We start from the raw sequence: 25,024 nt of genomic DNA, 5'->3' as shown, positions 1-25,024 counted from the left end.
TATCTCTGGACATTGAAGAGCCAAATATGCGTTAGTCTTAGTTCCTTCAGGTGACCATCAGTTCATCAGGATGTGGAGACCTATGTAAAATGTTGTTCAATATGTGCTCAAGAGAAGGCAATGCATGACAAGTGCGGAGTCCCTCGTCGAAGATGCATCGCACAGTGGCAATTCCTAGGAGCTGCAGAGCTGTGATGAAAGGTTCTGCATTATCATTTAGAATGCTGTAAACGAGGAACTTGCGGTGTCAATGCATATGTCAAGGATGTGTCGCACAGCGGTGGATCCTGGATGGCTCTGGGCAGTCATTCGAGGTCCTGCGCTGGAGACAAAACACACAGAAGTGATTCTTCGCACAGCGGCTCTGATGCAGAGTTCCTTGCCAGTGATGCGCTGCGCTGTGACTCTGATGTGTTGGTTCTACCGAGACAACAGTTAGGGGTGGTAGAGAACATTCAGAACCACTTCCAAGGCACCAGGACTAGGGTGGCAATACAAAGTGATGAATACAAGCCCCAGCTAGGCCCGCAGGACACAAGGGTTCGCTCTCCTGTAATGGAATCTACAAGGAAGTTGGCACGGAAACTGCAAAGTACAAAGACAAAGTTTATTAACCCTTAAGGGTGGTCCTACAATCCATACAACACCCTTCGGTATTGCATAGAGTTGCACACAGAACTTGCGAACACAGTCCCCTTTTATACACAACAGAGGGGCTCATAAGTGGGTGGATACAACATGAGGCGAAGAACATTACCTTTTATGGACATTTTCGATACAGAATCAATATGTGGGCGGAGTTAACACATCTCTAAGCCCGCGAAAACATGGTCAAGCGAGGATTAACTGATAACAGATGTGGTCAAGCCTGGGCATGCGCCAGACGGACAAAGGAGCTATTTATAGACTGTTACTAGGAAGATTACAAGAGCAACTAACACGAAGATAGGACTCTTCTCGTGCTGAGCACGTGGAGACATGACAATACAAAATGGAGTCCAGACTTTAGTCAACATAACGAAAGGAACTCGGTCCTAAAGGGGAATTTATGTCTTTAGTGAATGCTTCATCACATCGTTGTTTCAATTTTCAACAGACGACCCTTTCAGCATTTACTGAAGACATCCGGTTTATTAGAATAATCATCGTATATGTCAATTTTCATCATTTCTTCTATTTCTTTAGTTAAATGTTTCTGGTAAGTGACATTGGCAATAGCTTTCTTATCAGGAATACAGAGTGACATACATAGGGAACAGAGTAAAGGACCACATTGGATACAAATGCAACAGGAAAACAGAATTGCTACGATAATACAGAGACCAGTTAAAACCTTCCACCCCCATATGGTGATCAATGCCCAAAACCATCCAGAAAAGGTCCAAGTGCCATTTTCTGTATGGATTTCAGCTGCAATTTTATGTAACTTGTTAATAGCATTATAGACTGATGGCGTGTGGTCAGGAATAAACACACAACAACTACTTCCGATAATTTTACATGCTCCACCTCGGTCAGCTAACATAACATCTAACACCATACGATTCTGCAATGCAACAATTCTAGTGATTTGTAATTCTTCCGTAAGATTCCCAAGAGCAGCAGCGGTTTGATTTGTCACAGCCTCTACAACTCTTGTTAACCTTCGAACTTTCCTACTATTTAGGGCAGCTCCAACAAAGAAGAACAATCCTAAATTAAAATCAATATACTGCTGCAGGCTAGTATCGGTCTGGTCAACATCATCAATAGATAGAGTACGTTTATACCTATTTACAGTCACATTATTCAACAACTTCAAATCTTTATGATAAGATGCAGGTGCCAAAAATACAGGAGGTAATAGGAATGCTACGTAACATACTCCAGACCAACCGGCTGGCAAACGATAATAACCTTTATTTCCACATACGAAGTATGTATTATGGGATGCTAAGAAGGTACTGTTATTCAACCCGTCGATGTTCAGGATAGTGATACAGTCACTAACACCAACAGGAATATAACCCACACTCTGGACACACAGGTCCGCTTGAGCTTGTGCCACTTGAATCACAAATCGGTCTTTCCCCACAGTGTCCCTAGTGTTCGTGAAAATATAGGGAATCGATTCATTGTCTGGTCGATACTCTTCCCATTCCCAAAATGTCCCATTCGCTTGTGGGTAACCATCTTTATCTTGATGACATTCCCTATTAAGTCTGAAAAGTTACCGTCCCACTGTAGGTTTACAAAAAAGCAAAGTGTACCATGCTCTACAAGAGCCATTATGAGAAAAAGGAAGAGGTATGAACGGAGTTCCTCCTTTCTTCTGGTGAGCTGGCATCATGCCACATATCCAACAGTTCGTAGCATTAGTGGCAACATGAGTATGATGCAACATCTGGATGAAAGTGTTATTCAAATAAGACTGGCGATGCTTCAACTCTTGATACGGAAGGGTATAAAAGTAGTGCTCCTCAGGCACTGGAATGGTCAAAACAAGCAACTCTCGAGCAGGAGTCACATCCTCAACAAACCATGTGGTTATCCCAACAATAGCTACTGTAAGAATAAAACCTGTTGCACAAAGGATTTTCTTTTTCTCCATTTTAGAACGAAAAATCAATATCTTCCTGAAACTAAAAGATTGTCAGAACTCTTCCCCTTAGGCAGCGGTTGATTTCTTCACCAGCGGGCCAAGACGGGTGTCGCTATACTAAAGCAGGGCTGATCCCCCCCCTTGCCACATTGGCTCTCCGTTTCACTAACCTAAGGGCCGTTCTGACAACTTGTCCTGATACTGAAGAATTCACTTCCTTGGTCTGAGATGATATCGTCTTCCTCCAGGAATCACGTGGTCCGGAAAGAGCTCCTCAGTGTCGTTCGGTTCCACAGCACGGCCTTTCTCTGCAGTCAGAATTTCTCGATGGTCGGTCAATACAGCAGGCTCCACCAATCCAGGCGGCACTTTGCGACAGTGCAGGGAATGGATCCAGTTCTTTCGGCTGGAAACCCGCACAGCCGTCCTCGTTGCAAGTAAGACTTGCTCAGGACCAACCCATCTCGGCTCCAAGCTGTTCGTCCTTTCAAAAATCTTCAGCATAACATAGTCTCCAGGTCGGAGACTATGACCTTCGCCTGTGGACCGATCAGGGAGCGCCTCTCGGACCTGTTGATGAATAGAAACCAAGTTATCCGTTAACTGTGCCAGATAATCATTCATCATTACACAAGGTACATCATACACAGCCTTAGGCCTTGGTGGACCCCAAATATTCATTGGGCGTCCAAAAACGATCTCATAAGGCGTGAGACCGGTTCGAGAATGTGGTATCGATCTAATTGACAATAATGCCAGCGGTAAAGCATCTGGCCAAGTCAAAGAAGTCGAAGCTTGGATCTTAGCGATCTTGAGCTTCAGCGTACCATTATACTTCTCAACCAGTCCTGCAGACTGAGGGTGAAACACTGCATGAAACTTCTGGGTAATGCCTAGACCCTTCAGGACATACTTTATAACATCCGCTATAAAGTGGGGTCCGTTATCACTCCACAGCAGTCTACAAACGCCATATCGAGGGAAGAACTCCTTCAATAGCATCTTGGCTGTAGTCATTGCAGTATTATCTTTCGTAGGGTACGCCTCAACCCATTTACTGAAGGCACAAACCACTACTAGAACATACTTCAAATTGTTACAGCGTTCAAGCTGGATGTAATCCATCTGCAAAACCTCAAAGGGTGCAGTAGGTGTCACAAATCCTCCTGCTGGAGTTCTAGTACCCTTTCCTGGGTTATACCTCAGACAGATCATACAGGTCTGCACTACCCTCTTTGCCGTGCTAGCAATCTCTGGATGCTCCCAAACTTGAGTAAGCAATTTTACAATTGCGGAAGCTCCAACATGTGCTAGCCCATGTGCCATCTGAACCATAGGTTGCACAAAAGCTGTGGGTAACTTCCATCTATCCAGCCGCGGCCCGTGGAGGGAGTTCCATGGGGCAGAGAGGCGGGGCGGGGGAGGGGCAGGGTGGGGGGTACTAAAAACCGGAATATGGATAATTGGAGGTAAGTAAACAATTAAATAAATAAAACGAATTTCGTAGCGCGCGCTGCAATTCATTTTGCGATGCAGCGTGCGCTACGAAATTCGTTTTATTTATTTAATTGTTTACTTACCTCCAATTATCCATATTCCGGTTTTTAGTACCCGCCAGCCTGCCCCTCCCCCACCCCGCCTCACTGCCCCACGGAACTCCCTCCACGGGCCGCGGCTGCATCTATCCAACTGCTTATTTCTCCAACAACCCTCATCATCCAATTCTCCATCATTGGACCATTGCTCCCGTTCTTTGTCAGAAGCGGTCCTCTGTATTTCCAGCACTTCTCTCTTTGCATCGTGCCATCTTTCTACCTGCGACTTCACTACGTACATGGCAGTAGCACCAGGCTGCATTGGAGTCTCCCGTGCCACCCGGTCTGCCAAAGCATTCCCTTCTCCAACTTTATCAACCACTTTCTTATGGGCACTACATTTAATTATAGCAATCTTCTTCGGATATGTCAATGCGGTCAAAAGGTTGTGAACTAACTCTCCATGCATTATCTGTACTCCATGCGACGTTAGAAACCCTCTCTCCTTCCAGAGTAGGCCGAAATCATGCGCTACTCCGAAGGCATAGCGACTATCTGTATAAACATTCACACACAATCCTGTACTGAGCTCACATGCTCGTGTTAATGCTATAAGTTCCGCTGCTTGAGCTGATTTCTGTGGTATGCGTGCTGTCTCCACTATTGTTTGCAGTGTGGTAATTGCATACGCTGCTGAAGTCGTACCATCTGGTAGCTTCAGGCATGATCCGTCCACCCACAATTCTCCATCAACATCTGGAAAGGGCGTATCTTGGAGATCAATACGACCCTTTGTCTGTTCCTCAGTCACAAGAATACAATCATGTGCTTTTCGTGCTTCAGACTGAGTTTCCGGAAACGGCAACAATGTAGCCGGATTTAACGTTACACACCTCTTTAAAGTAATATGAGGGGCCAAAAGCGTCAACTCATATCCCGTTAAACGGGCACTGGTCAAATGCTGCGTTTTTGTCTGATTAAGCAGGGCATCAACAGCATGGGGGACTAATACCAACAGTTTGTGAGATAACACAATTCCCTCGCTTTGGCGTATTGACACAGCTGTCGCCGCAACCGAGCGAAAACAACCAGGCAATGCTCGGGCAACAGGATCAAGTACAGCCGAAAAATATGCACAAGGGCGCTGCTTGCCGCCGTGCATCTGCACTAAAACTGATAATGCACATCCATCTTTCTCATGCACATACAGCGAAAAGGGTTTTGTATAATCAGGGGTCCCTAACACTGGTGCTGAACAAAGGGCCTGTCGTAATTGCTGGAAGGCAATGTCACACTCACTTGACCAGGGAAGCGGAATAGGTGTGTCTTTTGTCAAAAGGGCTAATAATGGCTTGGCTATGTGTGAAAACCCTAATATCCATTGCCTACAAAAAGAAACAAGACCCAAAAATGCACGCACGTCCTTCTGTGTGGAAGGCACTGGCGTGTCCAAAATTGCTTGAATACGATCTGGTGTGAGTGCACGCCCCTCCTTAGACAAAAGGTGACCCAAATAAGTCACCTTTGGTCTACAGAATTGCAATTTCTTCCTCGATACTTTGTGATTATGAAATGCCAAAAAGGAAAGCAGGGATAACGTACTCTTCTCACACAGTTCAGGAGTGTCAGCCGCCAACAAGATGTCATCAACATATTGTATAAGGGCGACACCCTCAGGCAGAACAAAAGAATCCAATTGCCTTTTCAATGCTTGACTGTAAATGCTAGGGCTTTCTGTGTAGCCCTGAGGAACTCTACAAAATCGATAAGACCTATTATTCAGAGTGAAACCAAAAAGGTATCGGCTATCAGGATGAATAGGGATCGAAAAGAAGGCATTTTTCAAATCAATAACCGAAAACGTGGTCGCCGTTGGCGGGACCAAAGTGAGCAACGTCGTGATATCAGAAACCACTGGATACTGAGGTATCACGATCTTGTTCACCTCCCTCAAATCAATGAAAAACCGATAAACCTTGGCATCGTATCTTTCTTCAAGATGGGTAAAATCGGACTGTTACAGATGTTGTAGGGAACTTCCTCCACTACTCCCACCTTAATCAAATCCTGCACAATCTGTATAAGGGCCTCCTCCCCCTCCTGGGAAATACGATACTGAGGGAGGCGTGGTAACACCGCACCCTCCTGGACACTAATGTGGACAGGCGGAATTACCATCTGTCCCACATCGGTATCCGAAATGGCCCACAAAGTACGAGGGAGAGAAGCTAACACAGTATCCTCTGCAACCACACACATCCGTTCTGTCAGAGGGTGATTATCGTTTAATATCACACGTACTCCAGCGGGGGAGCAGCGGATCGTAGCTCTGAAGTGCTTGAGCATATCAAGACCCATAATGTTGTCAGGCGTGTTCGGGGCAAGCAAAAACGGACAGGGTGCAGAAAAGGGATCAACCTGGAATGCAAGGGGTCGAGAAAGAGGGCTTCGAGAGAGTGTACCATCAAACCCTACCGATGTCACCATTAAGCCAGATGGGGGAGCCCTCGGAACCAATTGTTTAGACAGCGCGCTACGAGTCGCTCCTGTATCTACAAGGAACCGATCAGTAGAACCCAAAACCTGCGCTGAGACATAAGGACCCTTCTGATCAACCGGCACTTCAACTGATTCTAACCCCCATCCAACGCATTCCTATGCATGCTGAGAATCATGGTACCCAGAGCGGTCCGTCCCTGACACTTGATACTGGTGCTGTCGATCAAAGACATTAGGTCTATCTCGCTGCTGCACGGTAGGTTCAAAGCGAGCACGATCATTAGAATTCCCTCTGAGATTCGGGAAACCCCCTCTACCTCTCGGTGGACCTTGATTATGCCCCTGGCGAGATGCATACAACGCCGGACAATCTCTGGCCAATGACCCGACTGTTTACAATACGCACATTGATTCCTATTTAAATCTGATCGACCCGAAGGGGGACCATAGAATCCTCCCCTACCTCTATTGACACCCCGACGAGGCGGACCATACACTTGCGCTAACATCACCTTCGTTTTTAAATCTTTCGATTTCTTCTCCTCCTGCCCCTTCGCTTCTTGTTCCTGACGCTCATAATACTGAGCTATAGTCAGGAGGGATGTCGGAGACGCGGTGGTCCAAGAACTTTCACTCGCTTTTAAACGAGCTGCTATTTCCGGTAATAAATTCGCCACATATTTATCAGCAAAAAGGTGTCGACCCGTATCATCCGTAAGTGACTGACCACTAAAATCATGAAATGTCTCCTCAAAGCGCGTAAAGAAATCTGCAACTGATTCATCAACTTTCTGTTTACACGAGGCTAACATGTTCCAGTCAATCTTTTTAGGGGGAATAATTGTTTTCAACTTGGTCAAAATAGCAGCGGGGAGATCTAGGATAATCTGAGGCGGTTTCTGCGCGGGCTTCCTCTCCCTATCCTCATCCTCAATCTCAGACCACCTAGCCTTAAAAGCGGCTTGATCATCCACCTTCCGTACAGATCGCCACATATCCGGTGGTAAGATAAGCCCAAAGAACAGGTCTATATCTGCTAAGGTCATAGTACAAGAATTCAAGGCCCCCTTCGACTTCTTCGTAAAAGGCCGCTGGATTCTTGCGAGGGTCAGGCAATGCATTCTTTAATGCCATAACATCAGCCCTATGCCAGGGAGTATAAACCCAATTGTACACAAAATATCCCTTAGCATCGGCAGAAGTAATATCCGCACTAGTTCCCGCTCCTTTAGGAGGAACATACAAAGGTGCCGCCTCTCGCATGGGTTTAGCATGCACTAGTTCGTCCTTATCTGACTGGGAGGAAGACGGCTGCTGGTCGTCCGCCTGCAAGATCAAGCTCTCCTCCTCCTTGTTCCGGCGCGCTTTGTCCCGCAGTTGGAGCATCTCATCCCGTAGCGTAAACAGACGTCGGACCTCATCAGGCACCTGAGAGGGAGAGAAAGTACCATTACGCAGTGCTCTAGAATCCGACACTATCTCCTGTGGTTCAAAAACATCAGAATATTTTCGAAAGGCAGCAACCACTTCATCAGAGAAAATGGCAGCAAAATACAATTTCTCCCTATCCTGCCATCCTTCCAGAACTGGCAATAACTCTGCAGAAGACATCTTATTTGAAACTGCACGATAAGAAAGTTTCCGAAGCTCACCCGAGCGCTCAAGAGATAACATGGATCGCGTGTCTATCTTATCTTTACCCGATCCAGAATCCTGAACTGTCGGAGCAGACGCACCCACATAAGGTGGCGGGAACGATCTAATAGGAAAAAATCATCATCAAGATTAGTAAGGACAGGATAAAGAGGCTGCCGAACAGCATATTGACCCGACACTTGCAGCCTACGCTCTTTCTCTTGTCTCTCCGTCTGTTCTCTTTCCTCCCGACGCTTCGCTTCCTGCGCTCGCACATGAGCATTCTTCCGTTGCTCTTTATCAAACAGCGCTTTCTCACGTTTTTCTGGCTCACGCACTTCCTTCCCCCATAATCGCACACACTCAAACATATCTTGACGAGCACGCCGTTTACACATACACTGTTCCACATACTCAATCTTACGCATATCTAATGAGCCATACAAAGGCCAGCGCAACTCAGGATCCTTTTTGGTGTATTTCCTCCATACTGTGCTGTACATTATGGAAGAAAGACCATGCTTCACATACATATCCCTATTAGGAGTCCCCTCTGGGGGGGCTGGAGCAGATTCCTCGAGGTTTAACCAGTTTCCAAAGCAGCAGCACCACTTACAGAGTGCGCTAAAAGCAGGCATGCTCAAAAATAATGCAAAATATGCAGTATTATCAAAAAAAAAATGGCACTTAAACTTTGCGCCGTTCAAATTTACACAGCTCCGGAGAAATATCTCCACATTGCCTGCCTATATGTGTTGCAACGCATATATTCTCACAGTAATCAATACAAGATATGACCGGTCATCACAAATCAAACTCAAATAGCCAACCCAGGCTTCAAAAACTCGGAGCAAGTACCGTACAACGGTTCTTACCAATCAAGAGTGTCCAGATTCGAACTGCCAAGCTCCAAAATTCGCCAAAACGGCTGTCACGGCAGAACCGACAGAAGAGGTCTCAGTCGAGGACCGGCGCCACCCAGATGGTCAGTTCGGAAGGGAAGGAAGAAAACCTCGGGATGCCAGGACTAAAATGCCTCTGGCAGTGATCACATCCCCGGCCAAATTCCTCACCTTCGTCACGGCCAATCCTTCGAGCATCCGAGTCGCCGATGAGCCCCACGTGACGGGCGCCAATTGATGAATACAAGCCCCAGCTAGGCCCGCAGGACACAAGGGTTCGCTCTCCTGTAATGGAATCTACAAGGAAGTTGGCACGGAAACTGCAAAGTACAAAGACAAAGTTTATTAACCCTTAAGGGTGGTCCTACAATCCATACAACACCCTTCGGTATTGCATAGAGTAGCACACAGAACTTGCAAACACAGTCCCCTTTTATACACAACAGAGGGGCTCATAAGTGGGTGGATACAACATGAGGCGAAGAACATTACCTTTTATGGACATTTTCGCTACAGAATCAATATGTGGGCGGAGTTAACACATCTCTAAGCCCGCGAAAATATGGTCAAGCGAGGATTAACTGATAACAGATGTGGTCAAGCCTGGGCATGCGCCAGACGGACAAAGGAGCTATTTATAGACTGTTACTAGGAAGATTACAAGAGCAACTAACACGAAGATAGGACTCTTCTCGTGCTGAGCACGTGGAGACATGACAATACAAAATGGAGTCCAGACTTTAGTCAACATAACGAAAGGAACTCGGTCCTAAAGGGGGATTTATGTCTTTAGTGAATGCTTAATCACATCGTTGTTTCAATTTTCAACAAAAGGAGGGTATGATTCGGAGCAGAAAGTGTCCAAGTGCTGGGTCAAAGATGGAGGAACTCTGTTCTGTCCACGAGGCTTCTGATCAGGAGGCCAGCCAATTAGCCCTTGGAGTTACTCTGGTGATCCTGGGTTTATAATGCAAGTCCAGTCATTCACTGAGGAAGAAGAGCAGCAGGGTTGTACAGCAGTAAATCCTTGATGCCTGTTGCTCCCTTTGAAGTACGAGAAGCTTCTAGAGGTTTCTATCTCCCAGAGGCAATTGGAATTTCTTGCCTCCCTGCCCTGGTCCCAGATTATCTGGGGTCACAATAGACTAGTGCCAACCCCTTAGTGAGAGTGCCCAGGCAGGGCCCGTGTGATGTGCAACAGCGGTAGGTCATCCTTGTTAATTCACAGTGGCCCTTCTTGCTAACATCTAGTTTTTTTTTTGTTTGGGTGCCACTCACAAAGATCAGCTGCCACCTATACCTAGTCACGTGACCCGAGATACATGCAGAAAACATCAAATGGTTGGGACAAAAATATATCCACTTTCTAAAAATGGCATTTTCAGAATTGTGACAAAAAAATCCAACTTTACCATTAAAGATGGCTTTTAATTACAATGTTTTTTCAACTTGTCTACCTCCTTTCAATTGAAATTATCACTTATTAAATGCAATAAGGTAACCCACTGTTATCCTATGGGAGAGATAGGCCTTGCAGTAGTGAGAAATGAGTGTGGGAGTTTTTCACTACCAGATATGTAAATGTAAAAGTACATGTTTGACTTTAAAAATACTCTGCACACTGCTTTTTATGCTGCACAAGGCCTACACTAGGGGTATATATATTAACAAAGAAGGTGTGGACCTGGCAAGAGGGCTGTTTTACCAGGACGAAATGTCAGTTTAAACTTGCACACACAAGCTGCAATGGCAGACTACAAACATGTTTAGAAGGGCTTCTTAAGTGGGTGGCACAAATCAGTGCTGCAGGCCCACTAGTAGCATTTAATTTACTGGCCCTGGGTATATGGGGTACCATTTTACTAGGGATTTACAATAAATTAAATATGACAATTGTGTATAGGCCAATTCTACCATAGTTAGAGAAGCGAACAAAAGCACTTTAGTACTGGTTAGTAATGGTAAGGGCCAGCAAAAATGAGGTTAACAAAAATGGAATCGGTAAAGGCAAAAAGTTTGAAGTAAGATCACACAAGAGCTGATAATTCTAACAGGTTCAGTGCCCCAGGATTTAATTTTATCTCAGTTCCCATTTCTGTGCTTGGAATCTTTAGGCACTTCCAGCACTTTTGTTTAACTCTCAGTTGATTGCTCCAGTTTTTTCTTGCACCTTCCTGCTGGATCTTCTTCTTCCCTTAGAATCCAGTCTTGAACATCTTATTGCACCTCTCAAAGGCTTTCTATGCCTAGAGCTTTCTCATTCAATTAGGATTCCTTCCTAAAACTACCTAACTCCTACATGCATACTTAAGCGGAAAACAAAGGAGGCTACCAAAAGCATCACCCCTACCTAAGACAAACAAGGTCGAAGAAAGAAAGAACATACCTGCGTCCAACTGCTGAAAGTTGTGGTTATAATGTTTAGTTTAAAAACCACAGAAAGTCATCAGTTATACTTAGCAATACAATTTAACACGCCCCTCAACTCACTGAGTTAGTCTTAGTAAACTAAACTTTCCACGTGATGTCACAAATTACTTCACAAATGATACTGTTAATGTCATCAATGATGACGTCATATATCACCTGACCATTGCCATAACTGGTTACCTCACTGAGGGTATCATATATGAGTTCCCCTGTAGCTAGACCTAGTGCCCCCTTGGTGACACATCAACTGCATGTGGAGTATATTTATTTCTCATGCAAACAAATCTTTCTATGTACTCCACCAGTTGCGTGTAATAGAACTGCACTTCCTTACCATAGAGCTCAATACACGATGACATTGCTCAAAAGTAAATCTGATGCATACCCAATTTGAATCTAAGCTACAATATTTGTTTGAAGCAAATTACATTTAATGTGTTATGCACTGGAGTTAGAACTCACTTTCTCATAAAAGGACAACACAAAATAGTTACTTTTCTGATGAAATTCAGTCCAGGGGAAAACAGCGATCTCATTATTTTGCTCGGAATTCACACAAAATAAACAGACTATTGATTTCAGAAACACTAAATCGATTTCAAGAGCTGCTCTTATATTAGCATTGCTTTATTTCTGTCAGCTGTGATTGAAAGTACATATTAGTTAGTAACAACCACCTGAAATTTCAATTCTTTCTTCTTAGTATGCACAAGGTATTCGGAGCAGGGCCAAGTGCAATTGCATCAGAGGGCATCTGTCCTCATCTCTGCATTCAGGAGCAGGAAGGCACGGCTGAACTTCCATAACCTTCCTTTTACATCATACAAAAGGCTAGCTAAAGTACTCCCTTCACCAGCTTGATCCTCAGATCAGGGTACTTTCTGCAAACCACGTTTAGGTAAAGAACAAAAAATACATCAAGTAAAATAAATACACAAGATACATTAATGAATGACATTTAAGATGAGTAGAAATGTTACTTAAATTTCTACCCTGCCCTCTTTTATCGTTTTTTTTACCTTTTTTCTTGTGACTCGGTTTAGCCAAGTCACAAGATGGCTGCAAACACTTCCTGGTTTGAAATGTTGGCAGCCAATCAGATCTCAGGGTCAAGATCAGAAGTGTTCATGGATCTTCCGCGTCCCCAGTTGCATATCTGTATATCTTTACATTTCTCAGGAACTACTGAATGGATTTTCACCATTTAACAAAAGGAATACTTTCTGAACCAGTCCATTCAGCAGTTCACGCTGTAGTCTTGCCTAAAGTTTCCCATGGAAATTAACATGGAGAAAACGTGTTTTGGGACCACCCTTTTTTCTCTGCCCCCACTTGACAACTCACCCTGAAACTTAAAACACAGCACCTGCAGTGAGCGGGCCATTGGTTTTGAAAATTACATGAAGATTCATCAAACGGCGCCAAAGATATTGGCAAATCAAAAAACGATTTTCCTTTGGAAACTTGGTCCTAACTGTAACTACCTACTGGCGACTGCCATTAAGTAATATATAGATATACATTTCCACTGGAAAAAAACAAAGGTTAAATTAACGTTATAGTAAGGTGAAATGTGGAATAACAATGCAACATTTTAAAGTAAAAAAAACTCAGAAATTCACCAGTTATATTTATAGTTATTTCATGTCCTAAGGTAACTATAACTCATGCCCCTCAATGACAATTGTTTCATTAATATTTTCATTACAAATGTTGCAGTGATATCATCAATGATATCATAGTGAAGTAATATGCTGGCTAATTAGCAGTGCCTAGCACTGGATGGAACAAGTATCTGTTGCTATAGTTTTCTACAGCAACATGAGTGACACTACACAGATTAATCCGCAACCTACAACAGAAATTAATCAGAAATATTATACCTTAAAATATAAGCGATCATTAGTGGTACATTGTAGGAGAGTAGGATCTGCACTTATGTTGCCCCCACTTTTTTTCTGATGTATACACTGGTTTCTGGCTATAGTCTGACTGGGTCCCTGCTAATCCGGGCCCCAGTCTCTCTGTTCTCTCTAAACGACTTGGTGTGCATATTAGATGCACTAGTGATTAGATACTGTGGTATCTTTTGAGCCCCTAGTATATGGTACCTTAGGTACCTAGGGCATAGGCACTTCACAGGCCTACCAGGGGCTGCAGCATGTATTATGCCACCCCTGGAAAGCATTCTCAACTGACACCACAGGCCTGCTACTGCAGCCTGTGTGAGGTAGTGTTAGCACTCCTCACAGAGATATAGGTTTCTATATCTCACCATACACACACATATAAACCTATCAGCCACCCCTATGGCAGGCCCTATCAATCCTGAGGGCAGGGTGCTTAGTTTACAATGTGAGGGGGTGCCTCTGCCTGAGCAGGGCCCCTCTACAGCTACCAGAGTCTATTCTCTATGGCTGTTTATGGATGCGGTTAAACCATATACTCTTAAGTGCATTAAAATGCTAACATTGGAATGACTACATCAAAACATGTCGTGTTTGGTGTCAAACAACTTGGAATCATACCCCCACATCAGTCCATGATGTGGGAGCATGATACCACCCTTCTAGAGGGGATGACATGTAAAACAACAGAAATCCTATAGAGCCCTGGCATCACAAAATGGATGCCATCAGCACAGACACTGGGCTGCCCTCCTGCTGCTGACTGAAACTTGCAGTGGAGGAAGCCCAACAAAAGGCATCCTGTCACAGGGAGGTGTCACCACCTTCCAGACAGGATTTAGTGTATTGGAGCTGGGTGGGTGCACTCTTAGAGTGATTTAAAGTCCTGCACTGGGGGAGCAGTAGGCTCCTCTGTGCATATGCCAGCTCAAACCGGTTCAGAGGCTACCTGTCCCTGCTCTGGCACGAAACTGGACAAAGGGAAGTGGGTGTAACCACCCCCTACCCTGACCCTCCCAGAGGAGTGGTCATAGAGCTAATCCCTCCCCTATCTTCACTATAAGATAGCAAACTTTGCCATTGCAAAACAGATAACCCTGGACGACGCTCTACAAAGAAGAATCCTGGCCCTTCGACATTCCACTACCTTTGGAAGACAGAAGAATGTCCCTTGGAGTCAAGGAGTGCCTCCCCTGCTTGACAGGCACAAAAACATTAATCAACGGTCGCAAACTTTCCTGCTCCTGCCAGAGTTCGAAGTCCCTGCAGCCCCAGAAGTAGATTTCTTGACTTATTGATGGCCATTGTGAGTCCCCAGCAAAGCTGTGGTGAGTGGACCCCATGAGTGATGAGGAATAGCAATATCTGGGGACAGTGCACTATTGTCAAGTGCAACCCCTTCACGACGTTCTACGAACTTGTGCATTAGACCATTTGTGGTCCAAGCCTCCAGCAGGTTTTGCCGTGAAAATCAGAGGCCTACCCCATCCCGAGTGACCGTGGGCTCCTGTGAAGCATTTCCTGAAGAGGCAACTTTGCAATCCTTTGCCCATTGGCTTGTGGGTCCCCTGAAGACTTTCTTATGAACTCAAAGGGCTCCCCTGATTGCTCCAGGTCTGCCCTCATTTACCCTTGCTGGGTGAGTCCCTCAGACCTTGCTTGTCTGCACCATCGACTTTCTTCACTCTACATGAGACTTGCAGTTGCCAAGGCTTGTTGGCTTCAATCCGGTTGCTGACACCGCAGTCAGCTACAGACGTTGGGTGACACTCAGAATCCAGCTGCTGGTCATCGTCGATCTCTCCTGGACCTCATGAGCGAAGAGTCAAAACACCATCTACGACATGAAATCACCTGACATCTGTGGTCATCCATCTTCCTGGCAACCGGTCACTGGCAAGTGACTTTGAACACTGTCCCTTCAATTTTCAGGTCATCTGCATCTTGAATCCACCCTTGGATTCCACTGGACACTTCTTCAGTCGACGCAAGCAGCAAGTCTTCTTTGGTCTCCATAGAAAACAGCGACGCGACCCGACACCAAAAGACACCTATGCACCCGACTTCCCTGGGTGAGGTAACTTGTGCACTCTGGTGCCCTAGTGTGTGTTGGCCCTCGAATTACTTACCTTGTAAGTGGCTTGCTTGTAGACTTCCTCGAAGTACCCTAACATGTTAAAAATCAAACCACGACTTCCATTATTATAATCAATAGGGAACCCGCGGCTGTGTTCACACACTGCACGCGTCTCCCGTGGGCCTGTTACTTACCTGCTAACACTGCAGTAGTGAAGCCCCAGCAATTCCCCAGGCCCTAGGCCTCATCATTTTGCAAGTCAACATTCTTATTCCATTTTTTAGTATATGATCTTGTACGCCCCTAGGGCCCCAGCCATATTTGTGCTTAACTTATTGAGAAACGTAGAATTTTGAATGTGTATCTGGCTTCTAATCTCATAAAGAGATTAGTAGAGTGTGTCTAGTAATAAATATATATATATATATATATATATTTGATATAGATACCTGTGTGGTGTCCTTTCATTTGGTAATTCAAGAGATTATAAGGTAAAACAAGCTGCTTTACATTCCTCTGAGACTTAGCCTGAAGGCTGCTCTCCACAGCTACCACTAGGATAGCTTTCTTTAAAAGGTTGTCTTAAACCTATCTGCCATAAGAGTCAAATTGGACTGGTGCAAGGGGGCCCCTATAACTAGTGACCAGCATATGCCAGGCCAACTTCTCACATACATGCCTTAAAAAATATCATTTTTTGCCGTGAATAGTACAGGACATGTATAAAATTCTCTACATTATGCTGAAAGAAATGTGGCCGTACCTGTTGGGTACATGGGGATGTGTTTGTTATTTTCACTCTCCTCTAATCTTCGTGGTTGGTGGGAAACAAACGAAGAGCATTTTGTTTATACAAGGTGATGAATCATAATATGCTGGAGTGATCTCAGTGATAGAGTCTTGCCGGAGGGGGACGTCTTCAAGACCTAATCTCTCTCGAGCTGCCCTTGTCGACTGCATATCCGTGTCGGTCATTGCTGCCAAGGCCTGTCTCTCCCAACTGGATTTAAGTAACATTTCTTCTCATCTTAAATGTAATTCATTAATGTATCTCGTGTATTTATTTTACTGGATGTATTTTTTTGTTCTTCACATAAACGTGGTTTGCAGAAAGTACCCTGATCTGAGGATCAAGCTGGTGAAGGGAGTACTTTAGCTAGCCTTTTGTATGATGTAAAAGGAAGGTTATGGAAGTTCAGCCGTGCCTTCCTGCTCCTGAATGCAGAGATGAGGACAGATGCCATCTGATGCAATTGCACTTGGCCCTGCTCCGAATACCTCGAGCATACTAAGAAGAAAGAATTTACATTTCTGATGATTGTTACTAACTAATATGTACTTTCAATCACAGCTGACGGAAATAAAGCCATGCTAATACAAGAGCTGCTCTTGAAATCGATTTAGTGTTTCTGAAATCAATAGTCTGTTTATTTTGTGTGAATTCCGAGATCGCTGTTTTCCCAGGACTGAATTTCATCAGAAAAGCAACAATTTTGTGTTGTCCTTTTATGAGAAAGTGAGTTCTAACTCCAGTGCATAACACATTAAATGTAATTTGCTTCAAACAAATATTGTAGCTGAGATTCAAATTTGGTATGCAGCAGATTTTCTTTCGAGCAATGTGATCGTGTATTGAGCTCTATGGTAAGGAAGTGCAGTTCTATCACATACAACCGGTGGAGTACATTGAAAGATTTGCTTGCATGAGAAATAATTATGCTCCACATGCAGTTTGATGTATCACCTCGGGGTGTACTGGGTGTAGCTACAGGTGAACTCATATATGATACCCTCAGTGATGCAACGAATTATGGCAACAGTTAGGTGATATGTGATGTCACCATTGATGACATTAACGGTATCATTTGTGAAGTAATTTGTGACATCAAGTGGTAATGTTTAGTTTATTAAGACTAGCTCAGTGAGTTGAGGGGCAAGTTACATTGTATTGTGGTTTTTAAACTAAACATTATAACCACAACTGTCAGCGGTTGGACACAGGTATGTTCTTTCTTTCTTTGAACTTGTTTGTCTTAGGTACGGGTGATGCTTTTCGGTAGCCTCTTGTGCTCTCTTCTTAAGTATACATGTAGGAGTTAAGAATTTTTAGAAGGAATCCCAATTGGATGAGAAAGCTCTAGGCATAAAAAGCCAATAGGAGGTGAGATAAGATATTCAAGACCGGATTCTAAGGTGAAGCAGAGGAAAGAAGAAGATCCAGTAGGAAGGTGCAAGAGAAAAACTGGAGTAATCAACTGGGAGTTGAACAACTGTGCTGGAAGTGCCTAAAGAATCCAAGCACAGAAAGGGGAACTGGGATAAATTTAAATCCCGGGGCACTGAACCTTTTAGATTTGTCAGCCTTAGTGTGGTCTTCCCCCAAACCCTTTGCCTTTACCCCTCCTATTTTGCTAACCTCATTTTTGCTGGTCTGAGGACATTGTGCACTTTACCATTGCTAACCAGTCTCCCCTAATTGTGGTACAATTGTCCTATACACACTTGCCATATATAATTTATTTGTAAGTCCTTAGTAAAATGGGGCAACATATACCCAGGTCCTGTAAATGAAATGCTACTTGTGGACCTGCACCACTGATTTGTGCCACCCACTTAAGAAGCTCTTCTAAGCATGTCTTTGGTCTGCCCTTGTAGCCTGTTTGTGCAAGCATAAACTGACATTTCAACCTGGTAAAATGGGCTTCTTGTTAGGTCTAAACCATACTTGTTAATACATATAATTCGAACCTAGGATAGGCCTTACACAGCCCAAAAAGCAGAGTGCAGTTTATTTAACAAGCATTTGCAATGCAATCGGTCTCGCCTTTGGGACCTTATAAGTGTATAGCCATGCAGTATATTAATGCATATTTCTGCAATGGACTGTGTGGCAGTGATTATAACTGTGGCAGTAGTTTTGGCAGTGAATATTGTATTTGAGCTCTTATGAGTGGTTTGAAGAATACATTAAATTATTGATACACTTTAAATAAATGTATATATAAGTGGAGTCTACAAAGACGTTTGTGGAAATCAACAGGTATGCTATGTAGTGTTTAAAGTGCACACAGGAAGAGAAAGGCAGACATTATTAGAGCAGGATGGCGTGCTTTGGGGGAACAGATGTGTAATAGGAGAGAGGAGGGGCTAAACAGCGGGATGATAAATACAACAAGAGAAAGAGTGGACAAATTAAAGTGAGAGAAAAGAGAGCATATTAATGGGGAGAAGTGATGGTTCTTATTGCAGTGAGGGTGGCGCCCATGTGAGGTCATTTAGTGCAAGGAGCTCAGTGTGAGTACAGTACAGCTAAGGCAGTTGTCACTTTGTTGTCACTGAAACCAGGACAGGTACCAGTGCATGGAAAGCTTCCATTGCTATGCCAGTGCAGTATGGAGCGCCTGTAAGCTGCCCAATAATAATGTGTCACCACATGGAGGTAGAGTGGGAAAGCTCTCTGCTGTTCTGCTCGTGATCTCTGTAATATGTTTCACTCTGGACTTCATATGAATTCACAGCTCAACCTCCCGAGCGTGCAATCAGTTGATTTATCTCCTGCAGCACAGCATTCTGTTCTTTATGTAAGGGAGTCTGGGTTTTTCAGAAAATGGGTATAGTGGCACGATTACAAACAGTCATACTGGTAATATAACATGCTGTAAGGGGAGGGAGGTGTTGTTGGGGAAAGACAGAGGGAAATTAACTGACCTGGAAGCAGTGCCATGGAGTTGCTGTAAAGCCTTGAATACATAAACAGCTATGCTTGCATATTTACAATACCGTCACACAGTACATGGACGCCCGGTAAGACAATTATGGGGCCTGTTGATTAAGCAACATGGGAACTTTTGTTTTGTAGGAATGTGGGGTATGCGGCTGGGGGAGGGTAAGGAGCCACGAAAAGCAAACACTGCTCAGGCCAACGTGTTTTTTTAGCAGGCTGGCTTTATTAAAATAAGCTGTACAGGATAAGCCCTGTACATTGGTCACACTTTATATGAATCTAAGTAGAAGGGCCAAAACGTAAAGGGCAGTGTACACCTAGGGCAGAAAGGCTGAAGATGAAACTGTGCATACGATATGGAGCATAAGGCAGGCTGACCTAAGAAGTATTAAACAAACCAGAAGCAGTCAATGTGTCGAATTCATAAATACACCGGGCACTGTGTTCAGTATGTGAAGCAGCCGGCGATGGGTGGGGAGCATATGGATTAGACCACGGAGTGCAATACACACGTGAATGAAGCTGCAGAGGCAAGCGAGTATATAGATTTGGATAGCTGAACAGGGCAGTGTCTACAAATAAGTTAAACTAAACTAAACTAAGAACGGTATGGCTGCACTGGTCATACTTGTGTGGTCACTATGCCTAGCGTTTTGTGGATGAGGCAAGCGGTAGTGTATACGGAGTTTGAATGTGACCAATTTGGGACAGGTATCACTGAGCAGCGTGCTCATGGATAAAACTATAGAGCGAGGCGAGCACAGTAGCCAGGATACAGATAGCAGGGATACATGGGTCGGGCTGCACAAAACTATGTAGAGCGCGTGGGTGGCTACGAACTGCACAGCATGTATTCAGGGGGAAATCTGGCTGACCAAAGTTTACAGTGTGTGCGTCCGTGAAGCTGTTTCTGCTCGGGGTGCCACACGGGGGGGGGGGGAGAGGGGTGTATGCAGTGCCAGCAACCTACCAGGCCAGTCAGTGCACAACACTTGCATCACCCTCTCTCTGCCTGCCATTGCGCTCCATGCTTCTGAAAGCTAAGAAAAGAACGTGCAATTGCGTATCAAATGTCCAAACCTGCAGGAGCACACTTCCAAGTCCCATACATGACAGGAACGCGATTCAAGGCCCCATTCTCCCGATTATATTTTTTTAGCTCTCCCACTTTGCTCTTCTGAAACGTTGGCATGTATGACATAGCCCCACCAATACGTGCTACGAAGCCGGAGATAAAGATACTCACCACCTCAGACATCTTCCCCCTTTGACGACTCCGCCCCTTGCCCAGGTGACGGATGATAGAGATCCACAACGGACTAGAGTGCCCGCTGGAGGTTTGACTGTGGAATACGTTGACGTGGCGGCCATTTCTGAATGCAGAGTAGATGTATCCTCACAATAAAGCAATTTTTTTTTAGTGTTCTAACAAAGATTAGATTTCGATTTATACGTTAATGTGCATTTATTGAAAAACAAGTTTGAATAAGAAATACCATTACCCGGATTACAGCGTCCTAATGTGTAGTCATTTGAGGCTCGCAATGTTAGTCTATGCGAGGAGCTATACGACGGTTCTCAGAGTACAAAAGTAAACGCGCTCCTCACCTGCGCAGACAATATTATATTTGAATGTTATCTTCTGGCCATATATTCTCTGCACATAATATAAAAAAGGCAAAGGCTGGGCCCCCGTAGTGGCACAAGAACGACCGGGAGTGCATGGAAGGGTGCGGGGCAGACAAGAAGTCACAGACTGCGGGAGACGGGGGAAGAGGTCAACGAGCAGCTCCACACAGCTGCTAGCAGCACAACGTGCACACGCTCAGAAGGACTGTAATTTAACACACCGGGCACGTAACAGCGGGGTGGGCTTCCGCTTCCCTCCTGCAGACAGGGGCAAAGGCTGGGCCCCGTAGTGGCACAAGTACTACCGGGAGTGCCTGAAGGGGGGTGGGGCCACCCAGAAGTCATGGAGGGAGGGGGAGAGAATGGAAGAAAGTAGTCTGTGCAGTAAAGGGGCTGATAGCCGTGTAAGGATACAAATGATGACTGAGGAGGGACTAAAAAGCCTCAAACCAATCAGAAGGCAGCTTTTTAGACAAAAGCCAATGGGCAGAGAGTGGGCGGAGCTTCCACGAAGCTTCCACACTACAGTGCATACTGCATGCCTTATTACATTTAGTAAGTGATAACTTTCAATTGGGAGCAGGGAGTCAAGTTGAGCTCAGTGTCGAATAAATGGTAATTAAAAGCCATCTTTAATGGTAAAGTTGGATTTTATGCCACAATTAAAAAAATGCTATTTTTAGAAAGTGGGCCTGTTCTTGTCTAAACCATTTGATGTTTGCTGCATTTATCTCGGGTCACCACACTAGGTGTACGTGGCAGCTGATTTTTTTGTATTGCACCCAGACAAAGAGAAGCTAGATATCAGCAAGATGGGCCACTATGAGTTAACAAGGGGGGGGGAGGGCTGTCACCTACTGCTGTTGCACATCACAAATGCCCTGCCTGGGCACTCTCACAAAGGGTTTGGCACTAGCCTATTGTGACCCCAGACTTTCTGGGGCCAGGGTAGGGAGGCAAGATATTCCAAGTCAAGTACCTCTGGAAGATGGAAACCTCTAGAAGCTTCTCCTACTTTAAAGTGAGCTCCAGGTATTAAAGATGGACTGCTGTGCTGCTCTTCTTCAAGAAGGACTGCCACTCTGATGTTCTGCTGTGTTACCCTGCTGCTCTTCAGCCTCAGTGAATGATTGTACTTGCATTTTGAACCCAGGATCACCATGGTAACTCCAAGGGCTAGCTGGCTTGCATCCTAAGCAGAAGCCTCAGGGCCAGAACAGAGTTTGTCCATCTTTTACCCAGCACCTTGTCACTTCCAGTTGTGAATCCTAGCCTCCCAAGTGGTGCCAAATAGTCCTGGACCCTTGGAAGTGGTTCTAAAGGTTCTCTACCACCCCCAACTATGGTCCCGGTAGAACCAACACATCAGAGTCACAGGGCTACACAACACCGATAAGATACTGTGCATCGTAGCTGCTGTGCAACACATCACCTCACCAAACTCCTCATCAGGATCTCTGTGTGGTTTAGCTCCAGGGCAGGGCTTCAAATAACTGCCCGAAGCTTTCAGGATCCAGCGCTGTGCGACACATCCTCGACATAGGACTTTACATCGCAAGCCCCTTGTCGACAGCCTCCTAAATGATGCAGAACCTCGCATCACAGCTCCGCAGCTCCTAGAAATCGCCGCTGTTCGATGCATCCTTGAAGTAGGACTCTGCACTTGTCATGCATTGCCTTCTCTTAAGCACTAATTGAACAAGATTTTACATAGGTCTCCACATCCTGACAAACTGATGGTCATCGGAAGGAACTAAGACTAACGCAAACTTGGCTCTTTAATGTCCAGAGATAGCTGGGCTGGGTCACATTCTTAAAATTGATTCTTGATGGGTTTAGTCGGAATAAGTAAGTATTGGTTAAAAACATATCATGTTGATGAACTAAGGGTGTTTTGTGGTGCTGGATTTATGGTACTTTTGTTCAGCAGGCATAACTGGGACCCTTTAGCCGGCCTGTAGCCTGTAGTTGGAATGAGTAAGTGTTGTCTGAAAAACATATCACGGTGATAAGCTAAAGGTGTCTTACTGTGCAGTTCTTACGGTACTTATGTTCAGCGAGCCTAACTGCAACCCGGTAGCCAACCTGCGTGCCATCGTTTTTTGGCCTGAACTTGTGACTTTGTCCTGGGTTGGTGCAATCAGATAACAACAGTTGGCGCTTTGTGCTTTTTGGAACTGTTTTTACTTATATCTTTAAAATTACATAGCTCTGGTTCTACTGAATTGATTTTTGTTGTTTTGGTCTGAAAATATTTAGTAAATGTTTTTCTATTTTTCTAGGTTGTTCTGGGTTTTATCTCATGTTGTGTTTCATTTTATTACTGTCTGAAGTGTTGCATGAATACTTTACACATTGCCTCTAAGTGAGGCCTGACTGCTTTTGTGCCAAGCTAACAGAGGGCTAAGAACACGTTAATTTGGAGTTTGCATGTGTCTTCACCCTGACAAAAATTGCGGTTGCTGCTTGAGTAGGGTTTTACTCCCCTCAACCAGTAACCCAAATCGTTACCATGCCCCTTGAAAAAGTATTTTTCAGCTGTTTTGTAACACAGTGCAGCAAGTACCTGCGTTGAAGGACAGGGAATGACGTTGCCAGATGAAGAGAATCCACCATATTGGATTGGGAATAAACAATGAAAAATAATAGCTAGGCCATTGGCAGTTGAATAGGAGAGACATTTTTACAAAATTCTGGCCTAGAGTTTAAAAGGGTGTGGAAACAGCCCAAAGTCTATTGACTAATCTAGTGAGACTGTCAGGTTGCTGCCATTCTGCTTCAGAAACAGCATCATTGCCCCAACCAGGGATGCCAAGAGAAATGCAGAAGTCAGGGCACACTGTTCCCTGCGAAGGGAAAGTCTGCCCCCTGCTGCTCCTGGAGAGGAGTCAAAGGAGACAAATGAGCCCCCACATAGAACAGAATGATAAATGCTCTGTGTTTACCATAGATCCTGCAGTTGCACTAAAATGGTCCAGTCCTTCCTCCTTGGTCAGCAAGTACTACCCCTCACCTGCTTCACCACCTACCGTGGGAGCTGTAATGCTCTCATGCCAGAACACAAAACACTACTCCCCTCCTGAGAACCTCAAGAGTTCTTACTTCACTGGAAAGACAGAAAAATGAATGATGAATTAGAATGGGGGCATGGATTGAAGAGTCGGGAATCCAAATTCTCTCACTGAGTGGATAGCCTTCCCTGTGGAACAAAGCTGAAGATGCCCTCAAAAAAGGTGACAAGCATATTTTCTTTAGCCTAAAATTCCAGATGGCCATAAACCATAATTTGTAGTAGGAGAAGATATGTTTTGATATATTGTGTTGCATATGGTTTTAATTAAGGCAAATCAAAAGCAGCATTTATCTTCCAGGATTTGGTAATTGCAAGTCAAAGGCCACAGGATTTTTCCTGTTCAAAATTTGGAAAATAAACCGCTATAAGGTGGACCTACACAGACAGGAAGCTGTCGGGTGGCAAGAAATAAGAAGATAATCTATCACAATCTCCAGTCTGTAATTTAGTCATTGGTATCCTGTGTTAATCTATTCTTGTCATCATAGGCTCTTTAACTCTTTTATGGAGCTTCTATTCTTGCAATTATTCAAAAATCTCAGAAGCTGCAGTAACTGGAGGATCAATTTTAGGTCTTGTTTGAAAAGCAAATGGGTGAAACCCTGTACGTAATAAAAAAAAGCAACATCTTTTTGGCAAAATGTGTGGAGTTATTTCAAGTGAATTCTGCTATTGGAAGAAATTCATATCAATTACTATGGGCCCGATTCACAGAACTAACTTAAGACAAAATCCTAAACTTACGACCATTTTGGTATTCACAGAAATCACTTACTCATTTTGGTATTCACGAAAAGCGCTTACTCATTTTGGTATTCAACTAAGGCACTTACTCATTGATGAGTAAGTGCCTTCTGTGAATACCAAAATGAGTAAGTGCACTTACAACAAATGTCCCGCTTTTATTGCCAGCCCTCGGAAAATCCGAACGCCCGTGATTTCTGGGAGTTGTAGTCCAAACCAATTCGACCCACGTAGGCTGTCATCGACACACTTGCCAAAAACAATCCAATGGCGAAGACTCCAACATAA

The sequence above is a fragment of the Triturus cristatus genome, chromosome 8, assembly GCF_964204655.1.
Source record: "Triturus cristatus chromosome 8, aTriCri1.1, whole genome shotgun sequence".
In the NCBI taxonomy this organism is placed as follows: domain Eukaryota; kingdom Metazoa; phylum Chordata; class Amphibia; order Caudata; family Salamandridae; genus Triturus; species Triturus cristatus.
This window is presented reverse-complemented; position numbering follows the sequence as displayed.